This window comes from Echinops telfairi, unplaced genomic scaffold (genome assembly GCF_000313985.2).
Source record: "Echinops telfairi isolate 266 unplaced genomic scaffold, ASM31398v2 ScPeMD7_5;HRSCAF=22, whole genome shotgun sequence".
NCBI classification, from domain to species: domain Eukaryota; kingdom Metazoa; phylum Chordata; class Mammalia; order Afrosoricida; family Tenrecidae; genus Echinops; species Echinops telfairi.
The window spans coordinates 13,206,942-13,214,150 of NW_022103901.1; positions in this window are offsets into that span (position 1 = coordinate 13,206,942).

The window sequence follows — 7,209 nt, forward strand, 5'->3', positions numbered from 1 at the left end:
TTTCCCCTTCGATTTCCTCTATGAATTCATCCTGATGTTATTGTACATGCGTGTCTGTCCGTGGTAGATGGAAAATAAAGTACAAACAAAAACGGGCCCTTGGCTTAAAGAGTTTGAGACACGGTGGCTTCTAACACAGCTCAACCCACGTGCTCTTGGCCAAGGTAACTTCATGGCCACGTGTCTGTGGATGGAGCAAGGCAAGCCTATTGTCCCCCTTTTCTAGGGCAACGGCTCCACGTTCTCCCAGATGGTCAATGGCAGGGTTGAGATTTGAACCCAGGGCTGATACCACATCAGAGAGTTTCCCCGTGAGCTTCTGCACCGGCTGCTTGAGCTAGGTGGCAGGGTGGGGACAGGGGGCCAAAGAGAGGAAGAGTGAAGGAAGGGTGACAGCTGGAGACCAGGACCTGTCCTACCGTGCCCAGGGTGCTCAGGCCATTGGCACAGGGCAGTCAGGCATCCTGAGGAAAGCAGCCGGAGCGTCAGTCTGGCCTCCCTGGCAGTTCTGGGAGAAGCCAGGCCCAACCCCTGGGACTTTGGAAGAGACATAAGGTGAATCTACTTCCAGGTGCAACCTTTCTGAACCCCTCTTTTCTCCTCCTTCAGTCTCCCCAATCAACCTGCCCTGAGGCCAGGGATTATCCCAAATCCCAGGGATTTGTGTGTCCAGAGCCTGCTCAAAACATAGCCAGTAAAACCTCTGGTCTCCGCCGGGCCCTCGGCAGACATCAGAACACCTTCCATCACTTCCTGGCCTCCTGTCCCTTGGGGAGACCAGAACGGAAATCATCACCTGTCCACGTAACCAGTGACGGAACAGGCTCAGAGAAGCCAAGTCACCTGCCCGAGGCCACAGCACACGTCATGCATCCAGTCAACTCCATCCTCGCGAGTCTGCAGGACAGAGAACTGCCCCTGTGAGTTTTCCTAGACTGAATCATTACGGGAGTTGAAAGCCTCATCATTCTTCCCTCGAGTGGCTGGTGGTTTGGAACTGCTGACCTGGAAGTTAGCAGCCCACTACTCCACCAGGGCGCCTTACTTTCTGATTAGTAAGGTTACGTAGAAGGAACCCTCCTTGGTTCAGTAGAGGGGCAGCGAAAAGGAGGAAGGCCTTTGTATTAGTCTGGGTCTTTAGAGAAACAAATCCACAGAAACTCATGTATAAGAGAGAGTTTTATATATAGGTTAAGTGTGCATGAAGAAAACATCCCAACATTAACCCATTAACCCATATGCCCAACATCAGTCCACAAAGTCCTCCTCCATCTCATAAAACAGACGCAACGATGCCGACTGCAGGAGGAAAGCCGAGTCGTGAAGGTGTAAACATCTCAGCGCTGGCAGGGGTCTCCACACGGCTGCTCCAGCACCCAGGGCTGCATCAGGGTAGGTCCATGAGGCTTCTCCTTGGGGATGTCTTGCAGGAAGTCAGCCTTGCAAGCTGAAGCAGGGAACTGACTAAGGCAGCTGCACCCTGGTCCAACCATCACAAGGCAAGAGACTCGAGAACTAGAAAGGCAAGGCTCACTGAGCCACTTATCCCTTCGTCCGATCCCACATGTGTTTATCGGCCAGGTTGGCTCAATAAACTAACTACCTCAGGCTTCAAGGAGACGGATGGACACCGTGGTTGCCACGATGGGTCCAAGCACAGGAAGAGTCGTGAGGACGGTGCAGGACCCGGCGGCGTTTTGTTCTGTCACTGTGGGTCGGAACCAACTGAATGGCACCTAGCAACAGCTGGTGGTGTGGTGGGCTGAGCCTTTGGCTGCTCAGGGAAGGTTCGGCAGTTCCAATCTACTGGTCACTCTCGGGGAGAAAGATGAGGCTGTCTGCTCTGGTCACGATCTCCAGTGTCGGAAACACCAGGGAGCAGGTCTACTCTGTCCCGTAAGGTCACCATGAGTCCGAAGGGTCTCGATGGCTGTGCGTTAGGTTGAACAGCAGAGACGAAACCATCCCTTTGCCAGGGCCGAGGCCGGGCCAGGTGGTGGACAGGCTCAGGTGTCGAGGAGGAAAGCAGTGGAGGGCAGCAAGACGGGCTGGATCCCCGGCCCACGAGCCTCCCTTCTCCAACACTCTGGCTGCTTCCTGCGCAGCCCTGGAATCCAGCACATCTGGGAGCGACCGGAAATGACTCCGGCAGGGCAGTGGACCGTGCCCCTCCTCTTCTGGTGGACAGGTGTTTTTGAGCACCCCTTGACCAAAGTCAGTAAGCCCAAAGTGTTGATATCTTCTGGTCCAAATTCACGTCTAGGAATTTGTTCTACAAAAGTATTTCCAGAAGAGTCAAATAGTGTCCAGGATGTTCCCTGAAGTATTGTTCATCGTGCTGAGACACAGAACCCATCCCCTCCGTGCTTATTACACTGAAAAGTAGCTGAGCAGCCTTTAGCGGTCCCTACAGGGGAACCCTATGTAACTATCAACAGAGCCTCGTCTGTAGAATGGGGATGGTAGGGATGTCCCCTCCGCCGACACTGCTTATGAGGGAGGATGGAGTCGGCCAATAGCATGAGGTGTTTAGGTGGTGAATGCTACCAGCTATACATTGAACCCTCGTTTATCGCGGTTAATCGGTTCTAGACCCTACCGTGATAAATGAAATTCCGCGAAGTAGGATTCCTTATTTGTAAATCAAATATTTTCATAGTTAGAGCATAGAGGACATGAAAAAAACACCCTTTAGTCACCATTACACTCGTATTACTCAATTTATTAAACGAAAAAGGGAAAATACAGTAAAACATTTTGGACGTTACAATTGTCATTTATAAGTAAAAGTAGCCGTAGCACGGATGTTTTTTCCCTTTTTACGGATGGAGCGAACGGAAGACTCATTCAAGTCAAAATGGCGTGCAACCTCCACGATTTTCTTGCCATCTTTGATCATATCCAAAAGTTTTACCTTTTCCTGGATGGTGAGCATCTTCCTCTGGCGCTTATTTTTATTGTCAGAAGGCTTAGAAGAAGCAGCTCGTTTAGGAGCCATCATAGGGCTTAGATAAAATTTCTTAAAAATCGCAAACAATTACAGTACACTGTACAAAAGCAAAAATGCATCTGATACATAGCTCCGATAGCGATGCAGACAGAAGCGTGTACAGTATGAGCCAATCAGTGGCAGTAATGACAGAGCATGCGCTGTTACGCAAAAACCGCGATAGAGTGAAGCCGCGGAAGTCGAAGCGCGAAGTGGCGAGGGTTCACTGTAGTTGGTTATCTTTCTAGGTATAGATCCGGACAAAGAAACCAAAAAGCCAAACTCTGGCTCACAGCGCCCCTAGAGGACAGGGTAGAACTGCTATTGTGGGTTTCCGAGACTGTAACTCTTTACGGGAGTAGAGAGCTCCTTTTTCTCCCTCAAAGCGGCTGGTGGGTTCAAACTACTGACCTTGTAATGAGCAACCCAACTCGTAGCCCACTCCCCACCAGGGTTCCTTACAGAGATAGAGAGCAAGGATGGAAAAAACCTGCAAATTTCATTTTACCTTTTAAAAAGAAAACGTAAGTTTAAAAAGAACGTTGCCGAACCGTATGCCAAGCGTGAGACCACTTGTGCGGAAAGTGAGGACAAGAGCGGTTCGTGCAGGAACAGAGACGGAAGCTCTGAACACGTGGACATCGCACGGTTACATTGGTGACCTTTGAGGGTAAGAGATTAGATGGACTCTCCTTGTAAACTTCTGTACATTTTAATAAGCTGAGTACTTTTCAAATCAGAAGAGGAAATACAGGTGGATTCACGCTCTAGTGACGTCTCTCTGCCCACGGACCAGGGACGTGGACAGCCCAGCTGTGACGCAGAATGTGTTGGGACGTGGATTGTTGCAGATGCGGTTAGGTTAAAATGCAATGCCCTATCATTGGATCCATGTTAAATTCATTCTAGTTTTCAATATTTTCTGCTTTCTTTCCGATTGAGGGTTTGGCCTGTTTTACTTTGTTCTTCTTGGTCAGTTTTATTTAAAGATGCTTTTCTGATTCTGAAACCTGGGAGCGGTCAATCTACAGAGGCAGGAACTGGATGATCGGTTCCTTGTGGGAAGGGCAGGAGGTAAAATGGGGAGCTCATAACGATGCGTACAAGAATGAAGAAAATGTTTCGATTGGGTTGTGGTGATGACTGTACAACTCATCTTGATGTGATGGAACTACTGAATTGTATGATGTGTGTGTGTGGGGGGCACAGGGGAGTCAAGAAAATTAGAGGAGCTGATGATTTTGTTACCATCCTGGCTTCAAGGGGAGCTTCCAGATGAAGAGGAACAACAATGAAAGCCCGGCCACCTACTCCCCCCATTAGCCAAGGAGCCCCCTAAGGAGGAAGGGGGCCTCTTGCCGGACAGCGCCCTGGAAGATCTGCTCGCTCGGTTGGAAGGCGCTCAGATAGCAGCCTGTTGGATGTCAAGGGCGGGTCCAGGCGATGCCTCCTGTTGATGTCACCGTGAGCTGGTGCTGACTTGACAGCCGGCCACCGGCAACAAGCACAGCAGCTGCAGGCACCAGCCGGTCGCCCCTTGAGGAGGACTCCCAAGTCAGAGCTCACAGCTGGTCAAAGACATCCCCCCACCGAAGGGTTTCCAGGAAGGGATGATTCAACCAGGGTGCAGTATAGCACTGACGAAACACACATCATTCCTCTAGTTCCTGAATGCTTCCCCTGTCCCCCCACCACCATGATCCAGTTCTACCTTACAAATCCGGCTAGACCAGAGTACGCACATTGGTACAGATAAGAGCTCTCAACACACGGAATCCAGGACAGACAAAACCCTCAGGAACAGCAGTGGGAGTAGCAATATCATGAGGGTCGGGAGATGGTGGGGGCACTGGGCGGGGAGAAAGGGGGAACCCATCACAAGGTTGGCTATATAGCATCCCCCAAGGGGGACAATAACAGAAAGGTGGGAAAAGGGAGACAATGGGCAGTGTAAGACATGAAAAGCAACAATACTATATAATTGATCAAGGATCCACGAGGGAGGGAGGGTGGGGAATAAAAGAGGAGCTGATACCAAGGGCTCAAGTAGAATGAAAATGTTTTGGAAATGTTGATGGCAATGTTGATGGATTGTCATAAGATTTATAAGCGTGCCCCCCACAATAAAATGACTAATGAAAGACTAAAATTAAAAAAGCTGGTCAAAATAGACCAGACTCTCTATGTGGCTAAGTAGACCAGAGCCTGTCCATCAGCAGGCCCTGCCACTTGTCCTCATAGGATCTCAACTAGCATAGGCACCTCTGGGTGTGCCATGGACAGCCAATGCCACCCTGAGGCTGGTGTTTCGCCAAGATGGCTGTCATGCCAAAAGTCTTCCATACAAGTGACACCAACCAGTGGTGGTCGTTTACCAAGCACCTCAGTGTGCCAGGCTCAGCACATAGGTCATCATCGAGCCATCCCCCGGCCCCCCGTCACAGTGGTACTCACGACCCCTCTGGAGCACCTTAGGCTCAGACTGTTGTGTGCTTGTGTTTCCACACGGTGGGCACCTGCCGAGAGGCAGGATAGTCACCCCATGTTGCCCATGTCATGAACCCCGTTCAGTCCGCTGGCAGAGCCCAAGTGTGTCTGTCTACTGAGCTGCTCAGAAGACTTGAAGGCTGACCCCCCCCCCTCTCCTTTCACAGAGTCCAGGCTGGGACAAGGTGACAGGCATGACACCCGAGGCTGAGCTGAAGGGCAGACACCAGGACGCAGGGGCAGCTGGGCCAGAGTGGGCACGTTTGGGGTACCTGCTGAGTCAACGGGCGACTCAGAAGTCCCACCCCCTGGGCTCTCTGGGAGGGGATTCGAGGATTAGGATCCCTGCTGGGGGCTCCTCTCCATGACCTGGGAAGCTGAACAGGTCGGAACAAGAATGAGGGAGGCAAATCCTCATGTGACTCAGATGGAAAACCGGGGACTCGGGTTGCCCCACTGGGGTCTTCTGAGAGAAGGAAGCAGAAGAGGTGGAACAGACAAGGCCGTGGCCATCCGCCTGTTCCCCAGAGGAGCACACGGAGGCCCAGAGCGCAAGAGCTCCTGTGCTCCCATGGGTCCCAACATGCTAGGCTGGGGTCTGTTGAGAGCTGGTCATGGGAGAGTAGGCTTGGGGGGAGTATGGAGGGGTGGAATAACTGTTAAGGCCATGGATCCAGCTGGACCCATTTCTTCCTTGGATCCCCTGGGCAGGTTCGAATCGCCAACCTTGAGCTTAGTTGTCAAGCACTAACGGTTTGCACCACCCAAGGAGCTGGGCTTATCATAAAACTCACTAAAACAAACAAATAAAATGAAATAAACTCACTGCCATTGACTTGAGGCCGACTCAGAGCAGCCCTGCAGGACAGGGTAGAACTGCCCCTGTGAGTTTCCGAGATGGAAACTCTTTTCGGAAGTAGAAAGCCGCCTCTTTCTCCCGAAGAGCGGCTGGTGGTTTTGAACTGCCGACCTTGCGGTTAGCAGCCCAACATGTCACTCCTGTGCCACCGGGGCTCATAATAGATCCTTGATAAATGTGTTTCCTCTTTCCTTTCCACACTTCCTCCCGCACATCCTGCTCTTCCAAAGGGCCTCCCTTGCTGGCCATCACTCTGGCTATGGCAGTGTTAGAGATAGACCCACAGAGGGGACAAGTAGGACCCAGCAGAGGGGGCAGCCACCTCCACCGCGAGACTGAGGATGGAGAACTCACTCACTGCCACTGAGTCAGTGCCGGCCCCTAGTAGCCATGGAGGCAGTGCCCAGTGAGTGGAGAAGAGGGGATCTTGGGCGAGATGAAGGTGGATTCGGTTAACGGCCACAGCCTCCCTTAGCGCAGGAACAGGGACCTTGGTTGGGGGGCAAGGGGGTGTCACTGTGCTCAGAGCATCCTAACCCACTGCCATCAAATCCATCTTTCCCAAGTCGCAGCGGCCGCTCTAGGACAGAGCACAGCTGCTCTCGAGGGGTCTCGCGGCTGCGGCTCTAAATCATGAATGAAGCAGACAGCCTCAGCTTTCCCCCACCGAACGATGAGTGGATTCGCACCACCGATCTCGTTGATAGCAGCCCAACCCCTGCCCAAGCAGCCTGGTGTCCCATTTTAACTTGCCCCATCTCCAAACCAGTGACCCGGGCATAAACTTGTGCATGCCACCAAGGGAGGCCCGGCCCAGAGATGGGATATGATACCTAAAGTTGCCCACCCAGGCCCATACAGACACTCAGGGCCC